Raw genomic sequence first — 19,281 nt, 5'->3', positions numbered from 1 at the left:
AATCAGCACATGAGCATATTGATTTGAATAGCAACTATGCAAGATCAACACCTTCAGACAGAAAATAATTTTAAAAGAAATGCCAAATTAAATTAAAATTGCTAGTCCTGCTTATTTCTCTGATTTTGTGCTAAGCAATAGGAAAGAGAAGTGTCCAGCCACATTGAACCACTAGAAGCCATGTGTAAAACAAAGCAACTCTTCCTGGCTATTAAGCACGCTCATTTGAAATGTACATTTGAATTATTTGAATTTTTTCAGAAAAACAAACCATATGTGGATAAAAGTAGACAAATGTCTGTGCAGAAATGGTCATGGAAAAAAATCCTTGCTTTTTGGAGCTTGTGATGTACAATTTCTTGACAGAATGTCTGGAAACTAATCCAGATTCATTTTTATCTACAAAAAAGACTTTTGGCAGGTTTTGTGCAATATCAGCAGGAGATGAGCAGCAGTTAAGAACCTGTAACCAAAACAATACCCTGAAAAACTTGCAGCTTAGGGTGTCTGATGAATTGTATAAAGTTAGATTGAGAGCAGGCTGGGGTACAGCTTTCAGAGCAACCAGGTCCAGTGTGGTGGAGAAATTTTAGGATATATTAAAACTAAAAGCCTCTTCCTTGATATCAATGCAGCCAGCTCATGTGAAGAAATCTGGCTTGCCATGGCAATGAGACACAACCCTCAGGCATCAGTATGCCCCATTAGCGGCTCTCTAACCCAGTGGTTCTCAACTTGTGGTCCGTGGACCCCTGAGGGGCTGCGACATTGTCACAAGGGGGCTGCAAAGGCTTAAAGCAGGGGTGGGGAACTTCCAGCCTGGAAACAATCCAGCCCGGAAACAATCCAGCCCGGAACTTCCAGCCCGGAAAACCGGGCCTCCTTTTCCACAGCCCCCTCCCCTCAATGTTCCTCTCATACTCAAGCACTGCCCCCCACCTGTCCTGACACACTAGTATATGCTGTGCTAGTATGGTTGATGGGACCCACTTTAACTAGGTGGTTTTTCTCTTAAAGACATTTTCTTAACCCAATGGCCACTCTTTAGGGCCACAACAGGGCTGAAGTCTGTTCCTCCAAGTGGTGGCCTTGGACCCGTAAACAAAAATATTTGAAGACTGAACACAGACAAACAAGGGGGGAAGTGAGAATAATTGTAAAAACTTTTCATCAAATTTTAATGTAAAAATTGGCATCAAATTCGGGATTAGCACGTTAAAATACCATAAAATGGGCCATTTGTGCAAGAAGAGTGTTGATGATATTATTTTAAATTCATACGGAATCGTTACAATATATTATAATAGGAGTGTGTGCATTAACAGATTTACTTATTTACCCTTCTCTCCAAATTTGAAGACCTTGTATGAGAAAATTGAAATAAACATTTGATGCAGTCTAGTGCTTTAAATCTTAAATTAAATCTTGGTGGTCCACAGCCACAAAAGGTATTTAAAGGGGGTCTGTGGTGATGGAAAGGTTGAGAACCCCCCCTCTAACCTATACGCAGAGCCCTGCCCTGCAAAGTGAGTTCAACAAGCCCCTCATTGGTACTGCTTTCCTTCAGCTCCTCCAAGTTCAGACAGAGCAACAGGCAAAAAAGTAAAAACGAGCAAGTGAAGGAAAGTGCAAAAGTAAAAGGTGGGAGGAAGGAAAAACAAATTAAAAAAGAAACTTGTATCATGCGAGCATGGTCCACCTCACGCCCTGCCCCACTGCCTCATGTCCCTACTTCAGCCTCATGTTTTGTCACTCTGCAATTTGTAAGGAGTATAAATACAGAGGGATGCACTCCACCTTAACTTAGTCCATCCCTCTCCTCCTGAATGTAAGCACACTTAAGAAATGTTAGCCATACTGGGTGCAAACTGACATGAGATTACTATTAAATCATAATTTTCCTCCTTCTTTTTCTCCAGTTTACCTCCCTGTACTGTAATACACAAACCAGAGGATTTAAGTGGGATAATTTGCTATGATGAAAGAAAAATTATATTATTAGGCTCTGTATATATGTACATAGTATGAAGTCTCTCTCATGGTCTTTCCCTTGTGTCTGCAAATATCTCTCTCTCTCTCTCTCTCCCCCTGTCTATCCATCCACACACAAAGGAGCTTGAAGGACTTCAGGGACCAGTTCCAAGGAATGTATAAAGCAGGCTTAATGCCTTTGTTCTATATATTGCTTGAAAATGGTCATACTGCTGGCTTTATGAAATTAATTACAATCCAAACTTGTCATCTGTACACTGAATGTAATGGTCGTACACATGAGGCTTTCTAATGTACAAACAAGGGGGTTAAAAGTGTGTAATTTCCAGATGCCTTTGCATTTTTCAAAAGTATTACTGAATTAAGCATCAGAAAATGCCTGCAAAAGCTATTAATATCGTCATTCACATTTTGCTGATGTGAAGACAAGGAGACAAAAAGGTGGAAGCACCAACCTCCAGTCACAGAGTAAATAAACCCAAGAGAGAGCTGAAATGGGCAATCAGGATTTCTGGCTCTGACCTCCAGTCAAATTTACTGGGTCATTACATTGCACTTTTATCACCTTCTCTGAAATGCCAAATGACCCTTTGGCTGCTTTGCTGACTGTCTTGTCCTCTCTTCCTACAGGATGAGCTTGTTGTTTTGCTTCCATGCCAGTCAAACCACTCAGGCTGAGCAAGCATATGGGTTTTTAATCCCCAGTCCCTTGCAAGCTGTTTGGTTCTGTGCCAGAAGATCACTGCTTTTTCCCTTAATGATGTTGGCACAGTCAGTTGCCCTCACTTACCTTACCTGAACTTCTGTTTTTGTGGTGGTGGCTGAAGGGAGGTAATTCATCAGCTGCTTTGCTACATGCATGCAGATAAACACAAGACAAGAGACATTTCTTGCTCTACTGTGTGCTCTGATGATTCTCTCAAGACACGTGCCAGGTCAAATTGATACTCAAATTATCTTGCTCTGCTCCAAGACTGGGCAGAAAGCTAGTCTAAACAAAATCTTTCTGCATAAAAGAAATTCCAGGGGTAAAGCAGGCATAACTGCGTGCTCACTTATAACTTTGGATCACAGCATATGTAATATATGGATATGAAATCCAAAGGCAGCAAAGAAGCATCCAAGCAGGACAAGTTCAGCAGCAGACGAAGGGTTCAGTTCTTATGGTTACAAAATACAATTTATTCTCAAGTCCTATTAAAAATAGCATCTTTGTTTTCTGTTCCCCTCTATTCCTTACTCTTCCTTCTCCTCTCAATTCTTTATCTATGCTTTTGTCTCCTTGCTCCTAGCCTTGTTCTTCTCTTCCAATACTGTCTTTTACCACTTAAATTCCAGTTTTGTTTGGTTCAACATCTCATCTCAGATTCCCATATTTTAACGACAAACTACACCTTTCCCCAGATTTGTGTATAATTTTCTCCAGATGAATCTGATTGTGCACTTCTCTCTCAAAGCAGTCAGATTTGGCTTTTATCAGGAACACTTTAAATCTTGATGAGCAATTACTCTTCAAATACTACATAATAAGGTATAGATAGGCTGTTCCACATTGATCATTGTCTAAGATGCCATCTATGGCTTGGTTTCACTTGCACTCTTCCCTGTTCCTTTAAATTTCTCCTTCCATCAAAAACATTTCTTCTAAGGAATTTTCCATTAGTGGGTTCCATTATATAATTTTTCTTTAACCATGTGCTGCTTCTTTACCACCTATCCAAATGACATTGTCAGCTTCTTAGGAAAGGGCTGTTTTTTAATTAATTTGGAAACACTGTTTCAATTTACAGTGTTACTCAAAAATAATAAAACATCTGTCATGATAATAAAAACTACGTGATCCAGAGTGATGGAATTTTATATCAATGGGCAAGTAGAGAATTTTATCACTCATTTTCAATCTATTTCTCTTGTTCTCTTTTTTTAGAATAAAAACAAACTTCATCATGATAACATACAAAAACTGTGTCCTTGCAAGATTTTATTAGATCTGTTAATCTTTGAACTGTTGTTTTCTGAACAGGTTAGTCTACAGATTTTTCCCCCTCTCCAAGCAGATAAAGTAATTCAGAAATTTGCTGCATTCATACCATGACTAGACAACTGCAGTAAGCCAGCACTATTTCAACATACATTGTTTTCATCTATTGCCTGGAGGATACCATCAAAAGGAATAAACAACCTCTCACCCAGTTACATAGAGTAATTTTATTGAGATTTTTAAAAGGCATTCAAATATGATGTTTTACTTTGGACTGTTTAATTGGAAAATGTTAATGATACCACCATTAGTATTTAATAGAAACCATCTGCAAGGTTGAGAGACTCTTGAAGTACACATAGGGAGGAAGAGGATTATAGTAAGAAAAATTTCAGATATTGAACTTTTCTCATACTTGAAATTTAATGTTTATGACCATAAAAAGGCAAAAGAATCACTCAGACATCTTTGGACAGACAACTTGGAAGCCTGCCTTTGTGCAATTAACAAGTAGACATAACATTAGAAAGATTTTCTGTTTTGATGTTTGCATGATGCTTTCAGTATCAGACATGGGCCTGGATTCTCTTAGCTATTTTGTGAATTTCTCTGTAAAAACTCACTTATGATCATTATCATTATCTCAATGTTTCTTGTCTGCTGCACTATTTTTGTGGTCAGAGGCTTGGTGTATCCAGTTAGGGATCAATAACAAAATTGAATAGTTAAACTAGAAATCAAGAATCATATCAATGGTCAAAATCTTCTGGAATTCCAGAGACCAGAAGCAAATTAAAAGATCAATTACTATAAAATTCTATTTTGTTCTTCACAATGCCTGTTAGTCTGTAAAAATAGACTAGAAACAGAAGCTTCTAATCCTGTCACATGCAGTCTCTCAGAAATGGCATACTGTGCCTTCTGTAAGTCTTCATGAGGTACCTTGCAGTGGTTTCCTGTAGTTTTTGAGTTACAAGGAGTTACAAGGAGTTCTTTGACAAGATCTTGTCAATATCTATGGGGATATAGAGAAACACAACATGATAATTAGAATTTGAAAGACCAGTTGTGAGTTGGCAGGTCTTGGATCTCATTTAGTGGAACATTACATATGTTTCTGATCCCAGAAAAACTCTGAAATACTAGTTCCCAGACAGAGATAAGAAAATACAGACTCTTTTAGTATTGAGAAGAAAAACAAGTAGAAGAAGAAGAGGAAGAACAAGAAGACAGTCTTGTAGTAATTAAGTAGTAGTAATTAAACTGTCTTTGGCACAGACAGAAACAATCAGACTACAGTCACATTCTCTACATCAGGGGGTTTTGTCAGCTACTAACCTGAGAGCATGGACAGGACAACAGGAGAAGTTGTCCAAGATCGCACATAGAGGAAGAAGGGCAGTCAAGGACCTAGGCACTGACCTTGATCAACACAAGGAGGGAGAAGGGGACACACAAGGCTGAGGAATGGATCCTGGCATTTTGTGGAGCTATCAGAAAACAGAGACCATCTACCTGTTCTGTGAAGGAAATGTAATGTGGGGCACTGGCAATCTTAGCTGGTCCAGGCAAATGCACAGGCAGCAAAGTTTATCAGCTTTTAACTTTAGTAGAGGAAACATCCTGATGCTACATTCAGCTTTCTGAGGTACAGTTTCGTGCAGTGTTCTAAGTTAAAACTTGCCAATTGTTCTCTCTTTTCCTTCAAAAACTACAAATACTCTATTTTCTTTATGCTCTTGATGTGATGCAGTTTTTAAGTGGAATGAAAGAAGTAAGCAGGGAGGTTATCACGAGAGTTGGAAAGGTAGGTTCCTTATTAAAATGGTGCATGTAATGTAGTAGAAATCATGACAATAGGGTTTGAAAAGCATCATAACCTGTAAAGCTAATGTGATCTACTGAAATGATTTTTTGGCTTCTCTAGAGCAAGCACTTGATAGCTACATTTTCTAAGAAGACTACTAAAATAATGTTTCTTTTTAAAAGTATTTCTCACATTTTTTTATGTTTCTTTCATCACAATAAACAGAAAGTGAAACAAAGGTTTTTAGAAAGAGAAGGTGGTATATGTGCAGATTTTTTAAAAAATTTTTCTCAGACATAACCTGGTATTTAGTGCATGATACACAGCAATTGTTAACTGCATAGGAAATTATTTCCTTCTGAGTTTCATCTTTAAATGATTTCTGATTATTGCTGCACAAAAGATTTTTAAGCTCTAGCAGAAGCAGACAGATAATATAAAGTCTGATTCATCTCAAATATGAGATTTTTTTGCATTAAATACTGTCCAACTTCTGGAGTCATGCTTTACTGAATTGCTACTTATTTTAATCTGTGTCTGTATCCAGAGAAATATTTCAAGAGTGTACCATATTAAATATTTAACACCAATCTATTGCTTGCGCAACTTCAGAGGGTTTGTTAATTTACTTCAGAGATGAATTCGGTTCTTAAGCTTTATTGATTCTTTAAGTTAACAAACAAAAATACACTTAGAGGCCAATAAGAACAATCACGGACATACATTATTTTATGCCTCTTTAAGCAATGAAGGAGATCAGGAAATCAATACAACAGGGCTTCTTGTATTCATAGGAGTATCTGGTGGCTGTAGTGAGACACAAATAATTTGCAAGCCTATATATATAGGTTTTTGCAGTGAAAAATAAGGAGCTCATAAATCTTCTTTGGCTGTAATTACATTGCTATTCTTTCCAAAAATAGAATAATTCATAATGTGTTAAATTTGTATTCAAGACAATTCCATTGCTTTTCCATCACCTGCACTTTTTTAAAGTCAACACTGGTTATTTTTCTGTAACCTGTGTGCTGACTTAAACATGAGTTAATTCAGGGAAGACCTGTATGTCCATGTTGCACAGGCTGACTACAGCGAGCCTTTTTAGGAGTCGGAAACTTTCCCCCTTCTTTTAGGTCTACAGACAGCAAAGTTTCTCTCCTAGCTGCAAGTTCTGGAACATGCAGGCACAGAAATAATCTGCCTCTAATATCACCTCTTCTTTCTACATGGGGCATGACCTGTGGCTCCATTAGGATGTCTGCCTCTAGTCCTGTTTCCTTCCCATGTGGTGGCAACACAAGAGACTCCTTCAAGGCAAAGAAAGAAATGTAGCTAAAAATGCCTTGTGGAGTCAGCAAGAGACAGAGAGGGAAGAAAAGAAATAATTTCCACAGCCTGTGGCTACTTCTAAGAAATGCAGGAAGGAAAGAAGCATGCATGGAAATATATCTCTATATGTGGCTGCATTCTCTCAAGATTATGATGACTGTTACCACTGTTGCTGCTGTTACTACTGATAGTACCACTACTATAAAAATAGCCTACATAGCAACAAAAGGCCAGCAAGGTAGATCAAAAGTTAATGCATTTTTACCTGCCTGAAGTCCTGTCTAGGGAAAAAAAGTATGGCAATTCTTTTATTAATTAGGGACAATATGTGAAAAGAACAGCTGCTCCCTGGACTCAGCTGTGCACCATCAATCCTGGAGATCAAGTATTCACGAAGGATGAATAATTCCTCAGAGAGACAATTCTTTCCATTCTACCATATCTTGTGGTCTCTGCCTCATATTTGTATTTGACCTCTCTTAAGTCCCCAAAAGGAAAGAAAAATAGGACAGTTTTACAGAAAGTCCCAAGTTGCTTTTTTTTTTTTTAATGCATCAGTTCATAGAGTCACACTTATCTAGTCAGACCAAGTTTCTCCCTCTCTCTCTCTCAAATTAGACTTGATGTTTTACATTATTTCTAAGATAACAATTAAACAGAGAGATGGTAAGTCTTGCTTGAAAATAGTTTATATAAGTTTCTAAGGATTCCTTCTGCAATACTGAAGACAGGCTCTTCACAATTTACTTTTTAAGTTGTTTCAAGTCAAAGACCATTACTTCTACCTCAAGTTGTTAAGAAGCAAGGGAGAGGAAGGTGATTTTATTTAGACTTTGTGTGAACATATGTGACAGAATTGAACAAACCACATGGACAGAAGTCTCTGAGCAGATGGCTTCAATTAATCATTAACCTTCCCAGAGACTGGTAAGAGTGGGAGGAGGCCAAGGTATATACAAACCTGCTTCCCTCCCCTTCCCCTATCTTTTCATTTTACAGGGAAGAGACAAATGATGTTTTAAGAAGGATATGCTGTTATGGGAATGCTGGGGGTGGGGGTGAACATGGAGCTGACTTAGGATGGACCAGGGAACTTGTTTTCCTAAGAATATTATGAACTTCTAGGAATAAGAGGAGTTGTGAGGAGACAGATGAAAAGATGTCAGCTCTGAATGCTCATAAGCAAATTTTAAGGACTGTTGTGCTACTGTAGTTCTTTTTTCTCTATTTTATGTTGTGGTCTAGTCCCTCTGATCCATGAGACAACAGCCTGTTGACATCTGGTGTTAATGGTGAGATGTCCTGGGGGAAAGAATGAAGGGAGAAAGGGAGGGATGTGAGACAGCAGTACTTGTTCAGGAGGCTGAAGGGAAGATACATGTCCCTACTCTTCCTCAAGGACAAAACTGGGTAGGAATAGCAGGGCACATGTAGGTCAAAATACGATGACAATCCCATACTCCACTATTAGTAATAGAGAAAGAGTTTTTTCCTGTTTCCTTGTAGGCAAACATAGAGCTCCTGAGGCTGGAACTGTTTCACAGTGCTTCTACTTAAGCAATAAACATCTAGGCTACTTGATACCTAGAAGCCTTTTCCCTAAGAACCATAAAAAGCCATCAGGTTACTGTACCCTTGGTCCTGTTATTTGCTTAGCTAGTATGTCAGAGGAGATTATAACTTGCCAGAGGACAAACTTTAAGCCCATGAAACTATTCTCTTGAGACAGAAGTATTAAAATCACTCCATACCCTCCTTAGACAGCCTTACAGAAATGTTTAATCTAACACTGAAATGCATGCTGTGAGAATTCATTAACAGTACAGGATCAGAATAAGATGAATGGCTGCTATTTTAGTTTGCCTATAGGGGAAATAAGTGCCCTAGGCACCAGTGGGCTTTTCACCATTTGAACATGCTATGGTTGATGAATGCAAGGCCCACTGTGTATTATAAGAGAAACCTGGGTAGATAAGGCCAAACCACTAGAGGGAGTGGCTAGTTATATTTTGCAGATGAGATCATCTGGCAGAAATGAGAGAACTAGCCCAGAGAAATCTAGGGAGGCCTGGGAAGGAAAACGAAAGGCTATTCAAGAACAAAACAAAACAAAAGTTTTGCATAAGGCAAAAAAGTACCACACAGTTACTCTTTTTACTGTGTCAGGAAGTTTGACCCAGCTGATTAAATGTTAAAGTCTTTCTGAAGTGCTGAAGAAGGTTAGTCCAGAGATGTATGACACAGCTGTGCATGAAAGACTGTGCAAAACAGGCAATGAATGTAAAAATGTTGTGAAAATTGCAAAGGGTCTTAAAGTACATCTCAGCAACGTGTCAGGATTCAAGCTATCTCAAAAAATACAGACACTGCAGAAATGATCTGGAAAAGTCAAATATATTTGCAAACACTGTTTTTATGGAGAACTGGATATTGACCAAGCTTTCTAGTAACAGAACTTTAAGGGACTTGGGGTGCTGCTGCTAAACTAAACCCCAACTTTATCACTACAGACACCTAGATTGTGTTCACTGCAGCAGTACTATGAAGGAACTTTCCCCAGTTGCAAATAAAGTAATTGAATATGTGGAACTGGTCTGAGAAAATAATTTTGAACTGATACTAGAGGAATATATTCCTGTAGACAGACAGAATACACAACCTCAGTATAAGCACCTTTTATGCACATCAAAGACTTGATAATGTGTCTAACTGGGACTAGGAAGAAAATCACATTCATGGCTGCAGGCTTATATAGAGTCTGTGCGTAGGGCAGTCTCAACATTTAAATGATACTTATTAATGATAACTGCCTCAGCAGTGTATCTTAAAGCCCACAGGAAATCAGCAGATGAGACACCCAGAGAAAGTACCATAGAAAGCTATGATCAGAGCTTTGTCAGAAGGGAAAGCTATACACAGCCAGAAATAAAGGTAAGAGTTCTTAATTTTATGATTGTTGACAAGTCCTCTGAGTCCACTGCTTTTCCTGGTACTACAGCTATAAGATACTCCTTGTGGCTCCTCTTTTCTGAGGTCTGCATTCTTCCTTGTCATTCCTACTGTCTCTATCCTTCTATTCTGTGACTCCTGTCAGCTGACCTTCTGACTTTCAGCTTTCTCCATTATCAAATCTCAGCTGTAAAAGGATCTTCTCTTCCCTGTTTGTTTTGTCTCTCCTACTGGCTTTGCTGTTTAACTGAAAATACTATTTTAACTTGAATGTGTGCCAAAAACACACTGCAAAGTTAAAAAGGGTCTTTCAAGTAAAAGAGGGAATTCTCAGGGAAACAATGTACCTCCAGTAAACTAATTGGTTATTTTCAACTGTCACATTCTAACATGTAAATACATCAGGCAGTTACAAAAACATTTTTATTTACTTAAAACCTGTAATGAGATATTTGGATCCATTAGAGACATAGTATGAATCTGTAAGCAATTAATAACATAGCCACTAATAAAGAACCTAACAGAGGATTTGACATGTCAGTTTGTACTTTGAAGCCATTATGATGGCTTAACAGATACAGTAAGGAAACTTTACCGAGCATGTGCAATTATTAAGCCTCAAATCTTAAGAGGCTACAATGTTTCCTTGTAGTTCGGGAAAGTTAAAATTACATTTTCCTACAGCACACTCAAATCTGATGACACAGAAATTAGTGGAGTGGGAAGTAATGATGGCAATAGAGACAGAGTGATCTTGATCACTTATGAAGGTGAACCTATTTAAGTGGTGTGTTTGTAATATAATTTTATATAAAATTATACACAAAATTATGCACATAGGACTGAGAGTGAAAGGCATAAAATGAGAGAAAGTGTCCAGAAACACTGTAATGGTGAAAAGAATTTAAGATGTAAGGTAGACAGTCATCCACAACCTCTATGAAGCCATGTATTATTCTTTGATAGTTAAGCAGTGGGATAGCCAGAAAAGTGGGTTAACACACTTTTTTTTAATGACAGCAATGACACTATTCCTGCAATGACATGTGCATGTGCCTAGTACCAATGTTTCAAAAAGGGTGCTCTTGGAAAATGACAATGAGTCCTTGCTGCTTGTCTTCTCAACCAAATGCTACAAACACAATTTACAGAGATTCTTAACAAGCTCAAAGAATTAATTTTTTCTAAGAGAGGGTGAAGACATGACTTGATTGCAGCATGCAAGTAACATAGATGATATTTTTGAAGGGGAAACATTTCTTTAATCTAGTAGAGAATGGCCCAACAAAGTAGGTACAGAGCAAGATAAACATGCCACTACAAGGTATAAGATTTTTAATAGTTAATCATTAAGACAATTCTCTTTAGATATCACTCTCTTACAAATCTGATCTTTAATATATGTATGTCTTACTGCATCTTAATTAGAAATTCTGGGCTTGTGATTGCAGATTACCAGTTGTACTGATTGTTGGTCAAATGAAATGATCATATAATGCTCTGTCATATCTGTGGAATGAATCAACCAAAGGAATTCAGATCCTGATGCTGGCTTCTGTGAGATGAAAGCAGCTCTGTATCAGGAACTCCACAGTAGCCTCAGTAAGAAGTATTATCTGGGAGAAGTAAACTTTTTTCAGTCATTTAACTGCCTTCAAATAATTTTAGAGAGGGAGTTTTGGAGTCTGCAGTTAGGTGTTGCTTTAAATATAAGCATATCCTGAATAACTCCTCTCTAAATATGCACAGAAACATTAACTACTATGAATAAAACTCAAATATGCAAAGCACTAATGTCAGAGGGAATTGATATGAAACATTCAAATGAGGTGCTATTTTGAGTCTTTTCCCCCTTTGACCTTTACATTTAGGAATGGGTGAAAATAATTATTGAAAAAAAAATTATTACTTCTGGAGCAAAATATAGAAATTTTAACTGAAGAGCATCTCTGCATAAGTATGGATTGTTTCAAAAGAGAAAAATACAAGTTTATGTGGTTGCTGTGCTATCTGTACGAAAGATAAAGATCTTTCAAGAAAAAAGGTTTATAGGAAAAGCAAGAAGAAAGTTGGTTTTGTTTTTATGACCTTGGCATGTATAAAATAAATAAGGCTTTTGTATTGATTCATCTGAAGATCCATTTCAAATCGTTGTTACAGACAACCTAATCAATTCCTGTATGGATCTAGAGCTTGACATAAAACAATCCTCAAAACCAACTAAAAAGTAATCACAATGTAATAACAGGCTTATTTAAACACAAAATTTAGGCCAATTAGCAGCCAAATAATGTTGGTAAGTACACGCTAAAGTTTAGGAATATGCTTAAATCTATCCTTGATCTGCAAAGCTTTCAGGTGGATGACTAATTTCATTGCGGTGCTTGAGACCTGATCAGGTGCCTGTATACTTTGTTGCACAGCATTTCATTAACAGCATTATTGCAAGCAGCCACTTTATTATTAAAGATTTCTCTGGTTTTCTTATGAACAGCCAAAAAAGGTTGTTTTTTTTTTTCCTGTTCAACCACTTTCTCCTAGTTGACCTATCATCCTTTGACTTACGGACACCAGGACTTAACATGGATACAAAGGGGAAAACAAGAATCTAGGTGAGAGCTTTTCAATTCACACTAAATATTTTGATTGATCTGTATTTTTCTCTCTCCCCCCAAACCAACACATGAATCAAATGAACAATTTCATGCAGTGTACTATAATCACAAGGTTGCTACAGAAAGGAAAAATGGGGGAAACCTGCTCAATGTTGGCATTGTGTGCTTCACTTTTAATTTGAACTTTCCTATGTGTATTAATTTCCTAGTAGCATCCATATTCAAAACTGCCTAGCACAAAAATGGTGATGACTTAGAATTTATCTAAACACATATAGAGACATGTAAATTGTTCCTGTCCCTCCTCATACAACATAACTGCATCAGAAGATCTCTGTTGCTTAGTGCCTTCCTGGAGGCAATGTGCATCATAACCTCTGTTTCATTCAGTCACACTCATACCTACAACTTCTACCTGTTGAACGGCAAAAAGAGATCCATGGCTCAGCCTCACGTTTATTTTTCCTATTAGATTGCGGGATAAATCTTGTGTGTGAGTCTTTCAAATGTTGAGACAAACTAAGACTTCTTCTAGGGCTTGGCAAAGTAACAAACCAAGCTTACGAAGTAGTTTTAGCCACCCTTTTAGATCCATTCATTGACTGAATTAGCCCTCAGATTGTTTCAGTGGTAATAGTTTACACAATGTATAACACAGTCTCAGGCTATCAGCATGTCTGAAGTTCCAAAAGAGATCAAAGCTGCTTCATCTAGTGTAGTCAATACTTGAAACCTTCTAATACTGGAGAAGAAGCAGCAGACAGACATAGTGAAATCAGACTGCATCCCCCATGTGGGCTTAAAAGACAGGAACCTCTCAGATTTTTGTTTTCTCATGGGTCAGTATCACACAACTTCCCTATTAAGCAAAAAATGGGTCATTGTTATGGTGGGTTTGGACAACCATTTTCAAAGGACAGACATAAAATAGAAGAATGCTTTCACTTTCACAATACTTTTATCCTCTTATGTAGTAGTTCATCACCAATCTGGAGTGGAAGGACAGAAACTCCAGGAGACAATGTTTTAAAAAGGAAAACCATATGAGGGTAGCAAACACATCTAATGAAATCAAAACTAAGAGAGTAGACACCCAAAACTGTCAAAATCCTCAGGAAAGCTGAACCAAGATAACTTCTCAGGGTTGTCAGAAAATTTAATCTTGCCCCTTCTTCCTTTTTTGTGTTTTGGTTAGTTTTGGGTTTTTTTTTTTTTTTTTTTTTTTTTTTTTTTGTCTCTGTTGTTCAGGTAGTCATAAGAGATGATGCAAGCGATGGGGACAGGATTGAGAAGCTGGGGGCAAAGATACTGTAGGTCGTAGGATGTGACACACAGAACCTCGAGCTTGTCTTTGGTGTCTTGGGAAACTTCATCATTAGATGAGGGCTCCAAGGAAGTCCTGAAACACAAATTCAGTGGGCTACAAGAATTCAGGGATTTTTACCAGAATCATGTTTTCTGTGAGCAGACAACTGCTTACCAAGATGTAAGGGCTGTAACACTTTCTAAGTAGGCTGTATTAATTCCTCTAGCCACATTTCAATTCATGTAGATGGGGACCTAGTTAATCAAGGATATATGGATTTCAGTGTTTCAGCAGCTGATATAACATAAAGCCCATTCAAACACTGCGTCTGAAAGCTTGCACTTAACAAACTTTCCTCAACAGCCTACTTGCAGCCAGACCAGGAGACTTGTAAGGAAAAAAGTCTCCTCCTGATTCAACATTAATCCTGGATGTGAAAGAGTACATGGAAATTGAACAAAGGAAAAGTTATTCAACCTTTTTCTAACTTCAGAAACATTTTTTCTTTGCCTAACTTGTCTTTATTTTTTTCTAAACAGGATTTCTGGCTTCCAAATGTAATCTTGTAACCAGCAGCTGATATTCATAAAAACCAAAACACTATCTCCCAAGCAGTAGTTTAGTGTTTATTAAGAAACTATTTTATCTGAAAGACACAGAAGAGGAAAACCCCACTACATACTTAATGTTTAGTCTCTTATGTATATCTGCCTCTTCTTAGGCTTCTGTGCTTACACTGCTTGGGTTTAATATAGTTTTGATTTGTTTTCAAAACTCAAAATGATTTGTTCTGTTAGGAATTCACATAAAACCGGATAAAGACAGGACAATTATATGCTTAAATGGCATGGTACTCATGGATTAGTGGACTCTAATGCAATAGAAAGGGTAAGACAAAAGTGGTATCAATACTGTAAAAGATTCACACTTGCACCTCCTGGGGGAGTCTGAGACTCTTCCCTCCCACGCACTTCCTCCCTCTGATCACCATGCATTTCTGCTGTTTGCTGGGAATTAGTTTATTTTGAAACCTCCAGTGTTTAAGTTTTTGCAGAATTTATAACCTCCACAGCAGAAGAGCAAGCGCAGATGTTGCTGGTGTTGCTCCACACCTTAGAATTGGTATATTTACAAAAAAACCCTCCTGCTTCTCTTTGAGGAGACTTGGGGTCTTGTGCTGACAGTCTCCTGTATTCAAAGACTGAATTAAAAATGATCACATAATTTATTTAGGTTAATTTTCATTGAAACTGTATTTAAAAGTCATGCAGATGTGCAAACACTTGCTGGATTTCTCTCCAAAATGGCACTGATAGAGTTTGCTACACTTGTAGTCTCCTATGCTGTTTCTTGTCTTTGTAGAAGAAAATCCTCTTCACAGGGCTTGAGCAGCAGATGTAACTCACAGCAGAGATTTCATGACATTAGAAGCAGCTATAAGCAATGTCAAAGATGAAGGGATGACCTGCATCTAATGAAGTGGTGCAGAACACACTTTATTGAAGTCTCCATCCTCCCTATCTTTGCTTCTTCTGTTTTTGTTGGGGTCTTTTTTGTTTGTTTGTTTTTTGGTTTTTTTGGGGGGTTTTGTGTTGTTGTTTTTGTTTTTGGTGTTTTGTTATTATTTGGGCGGGGGGGGGGGGGTTGTTCAAACATGGTTGAAAAAGGAGCACAAATTAAGGTCAAAAAAGGGTCAGCGAGAACTAAGGTCCTCTGTGTACTTGTAGTTTTAGTCACAACATTTGCACCTGTGATATACAGAAAGATGTGTTAGAGCATGGATGCAGGAATCAGGAAACCTAGTGTTTTGATGTCCCCATTCTCATGGTATCGTATGTCACAGGATAAGAGAGTAAAGAGAGGCAAAATGACATTTAAAGACTGGCACAAGACCTAACATCCTAGAGCTAAATAGTGGTTCTCCTCTGCAAAGGACACTACACGACCAGGCTCTCCTCTGTACAGAACAGTTAAAAAATTGCCTTATGGAAGCACACTAATCTTTGCTCCATGACTGGAAAGTAATATAGCTATTGTTTGTATCAGAAATTATATAAGTCTCATAGGTTATGGGTCTGCTTCTGATGAGGGCAAACTGAACATGCCACACCAGTTCATTCTTTAACAATCAGACCACAAGGCAGGCAAACTTCAGAATGGATTCTTCTGTACTGTGGCTGTGCACTTCTGGTCATTTCATTGTTCCTGATATTTGTATGGTGTTCTCTGTGTGGAAAAAGCTATAAAATATTTAAGTAGATATAATATTCAGCAATCTCTTTCCCAAAGAATCTGCAATTTTAGTATGCAAACAATAGCAAAAAAATACAGTGTTTGAAACAAAGCAGTATTTTTTACAATTAATTAAATTATCTCTTCCTTTTTTTCAGTAACATTGATAAAATGCACAGTATTGAACAACAAAATAAATTGTTTTGCTACTTGATTTTGATTTAAAAAATTCTGAAAAGTGGGTAGCTAACTAAGCAGTTGCTCTTGGAAAACTACTCTTAGAAGATAATGATTGGCAAATTCCTTCTCCTTTGGAAAGAGAAAAAGTGTACTTCTAGAGAAGTATGTACTTCTGTGTATATGTGAATTATTTTCCTGAAAAAGTGCTATGAGAGGTAGCTCCAGGATGGCACACTTTATAATTGTTAATATTAGTGATTTTATATCAATTTATATTCCATAATTTATTGTTAGCTGTTTATTTTGAACTAAAGCTAAAGACAGATATTTAACATACCTCATCAGAAAGTCAGCAAAGATTTTGTGGCACTATCATTCCCTTATTAATTGCAGAAACTAGTCAGAAAAAGGCAGTTCAGAAAAACACAGTATTATACACAAATGATATTTCACAAATGACATTAAACAGAAAAGTACCTGCAGTTTCTTAATGTGACTCAGTTGTTGCCCAGAAAAAAAAAAATCCAATTTTAAATAAATTTTTGAAAGATAAAAGTAGATACACTCCCTCTGAAGATAAAATCACTGTAGTAAATAGGCAGAGGAATGTGTGCTATTGCTGTATGATTTATTTCCAAATCTTTGACACTCAGGAAAATCTTTCCCAAAGCAAGTTTGGAAATGATTTCAGTATTGCTGCTTCTTGGTTCAGTGAAAATGCTGGCACAACCCCTGAACAGTGCTGGCTTCCATTTTGTGTTTCCTGGGACTTCCAGGGCTGCTTAACCAGAACTGAATGTCCCAGAGGAACAGATGAAGTAACCTATCTGGTCGTTCTGTCTTTAAACTATTTGTTAATCTTGTTAAACTAGTTGCACTAATAAACTCTTTTCAGTAGATGAGGATAAATCCACTTCTATAGGTTTTTGATTACTTAAAGTATGACATCATCTTCCAACAGGAAATGAATTTAGGTCAAGTTGTATATTACCTGACCTTATGTTACTATGTTATGTCCACAGAGAACAAGAGGTGTATTTCCACACACAGATTTGCAAGGTAATGATTTTACAGGCAGCTTTATTCTTTCTAGCAGCACTTCCACTGAAGTTAAGTCACAGACCATCTGAAGTTCCTAAACCATCAAAAACTTGACCTTCTCATGCAATAAAAACCACAAATACAAAAAGTGCGTGCAAAACCCAAACCAAATTACAACATATGCAAAGCACTTACAAGCATGCTATGCCACCTCAGAAAGAACAATGACTTGGCTTCCACTGCACAAATGGAAAGAGAGAAAGAACAATTCTTGGGAGGACAATGAAAAGAGAGTGAGGGTTTTCCTTAGCTGCCAATGCCTGACATAGGTGGGTTGGAAATAAATTTTTAGGGGGTCATAAAGGAGGATGACATGTATTCATTTGCTGTGGTGTTAGCATGTGGCAAGTGAAATTCTGTCCCAGATTCTGTCCCCCCTGTACCTGGGCTTGCATTCGGACCCAGTGTGACATCTACTCTGCCCTCCGCCTCTCTACAGCCTGGTCCATCAGGTGTCTGTCACTCCTTCCTTTGTCCCTGCTGTCTCATTCCACAGTCCCACTTGCCTTAGCTGACCTCATTAAGGGCCAGGCCAGGGATGTAAAGCCCTTTTCTCTGTTTTGCCATTCACACTTGGAGTTGGAAGAGAGGCACAAGATAAGCCAACTCTCCACAGACCTCATCAGTGGCATAAAGGAGGCAACTGGCCTGTCTAAGTCTTTACCTCCACCCTATTTCACGGCTATAGGATCTTAGGAGACTCACGTAACTCACTGCCGATAAAGGCTTATTAGCCCTATTCTGCCGTCCAGAATCAGCTATACCGTGTCACAACAGGAGCGTCTGTCCCTCCCTGTGAGTGCTAGTATAGCTCACATGGGAGCTCACAAATGTAACTGGAGAGCACTATGTAACATACTGGAAGAGTTTTCTGAAAAAACAAAGTAAGCTGGATTCACCAGATCCTTCACCAAAGCTCAAAGCAATGCTGACTTCACAGTCCTTACTGAAAGCGAAAAGTAAGCAAATTTTCCTGGGGTTTGGTTTCAGCATCAGAGCTCAAGGTAGCCAACTCTAGATGCAACTAATTCAGATCTCATCCATCTGCATGGACTGTATAAATTATATTTCATCTGTCTATACAACAAATCTTACAGTGCAAATATAAAAGTATGACTGATAAATATTGGCTGATTAGTTAAGCTTTCCAGCAAGTCTTTTATCTTCATCAGCTTTCTAAAAATCTCACTAACATCACACTACATCTATAATTGTGCAACAATATTATATAGCTGTCTCATCCAAGTAATTCACCAAGTATTTTTCACCAAGTAATTTGTAAATGTTAGTTTCCACTGTGGCTCAGTCACCTAGTTTTACTGTGCCCAGCTGGCACTGCTATAATCCTTTTCCACCTTGAATCCCCTAAAACACTTTGAATTGTGCAAATGCTTGTCCTTTCAGTCCAGCTTTAGAAATTGAGAATGTTCTTTCAAAAGTTCCCAGAGCTAAGTCATAATATAAGTAGTTGTAGAAACAGCACAGCCAGGGATTGTGTCTTTTCTTAGGTTTACAGATTTCTATTAGAATATCTTTTCAGAAGTTTTGTAAGAAAATGTGAGTTTTTCAGCAAGTGAGATGCATTATATTTACCTAATACATTTTTCTTATTTTTAAAAAGACTACGTAAAAACAGTCCTCTTCTATTATATTGCAACCTCTCAGAAAAAACTAACAGTCTATGGAGAGGTACAATGCCCTTTTTTTAGGTTCCAAACAAGACTGTGAAGTTGTCTGCTTAGCACTCCTTCAAATGCATTTTGACTCCCAAAGCACGGTTTATGTCTAG

At 37.7% G+C, this 19,281-nt stretch overlaps 1 protein-coding gene across 6 annotated transcripts in view; it reads right to left on the bottom strand.

Moving 5' to 3' along the window:
• PCSK5 (proprotein convertase subtilisin/kexin type 5) overlaps window positions 1-19,281 on the bottom strand; it is a 256,533-nt gene that overhangs the window by 181,587 nt on the left and 55,665 nt on the right. The window lies entirely within an intron of this gene.

Source organism: Strix aluco, chromosome Z (genome assembly GCF_031877795.1).
Source record: "Strix aluco isolate bStrAlu1 chromosome Z, bStrAlu1.hap1, whole genome shotgun sequence".
NCBI lineage: Eukaryota > Metazoa > Chordata > Aves > Strigiformes > Strigidae > Strix > Strix aluco.
This window is presented reverse-complemented; position numbering and strand designations above follow the sequence as displayed.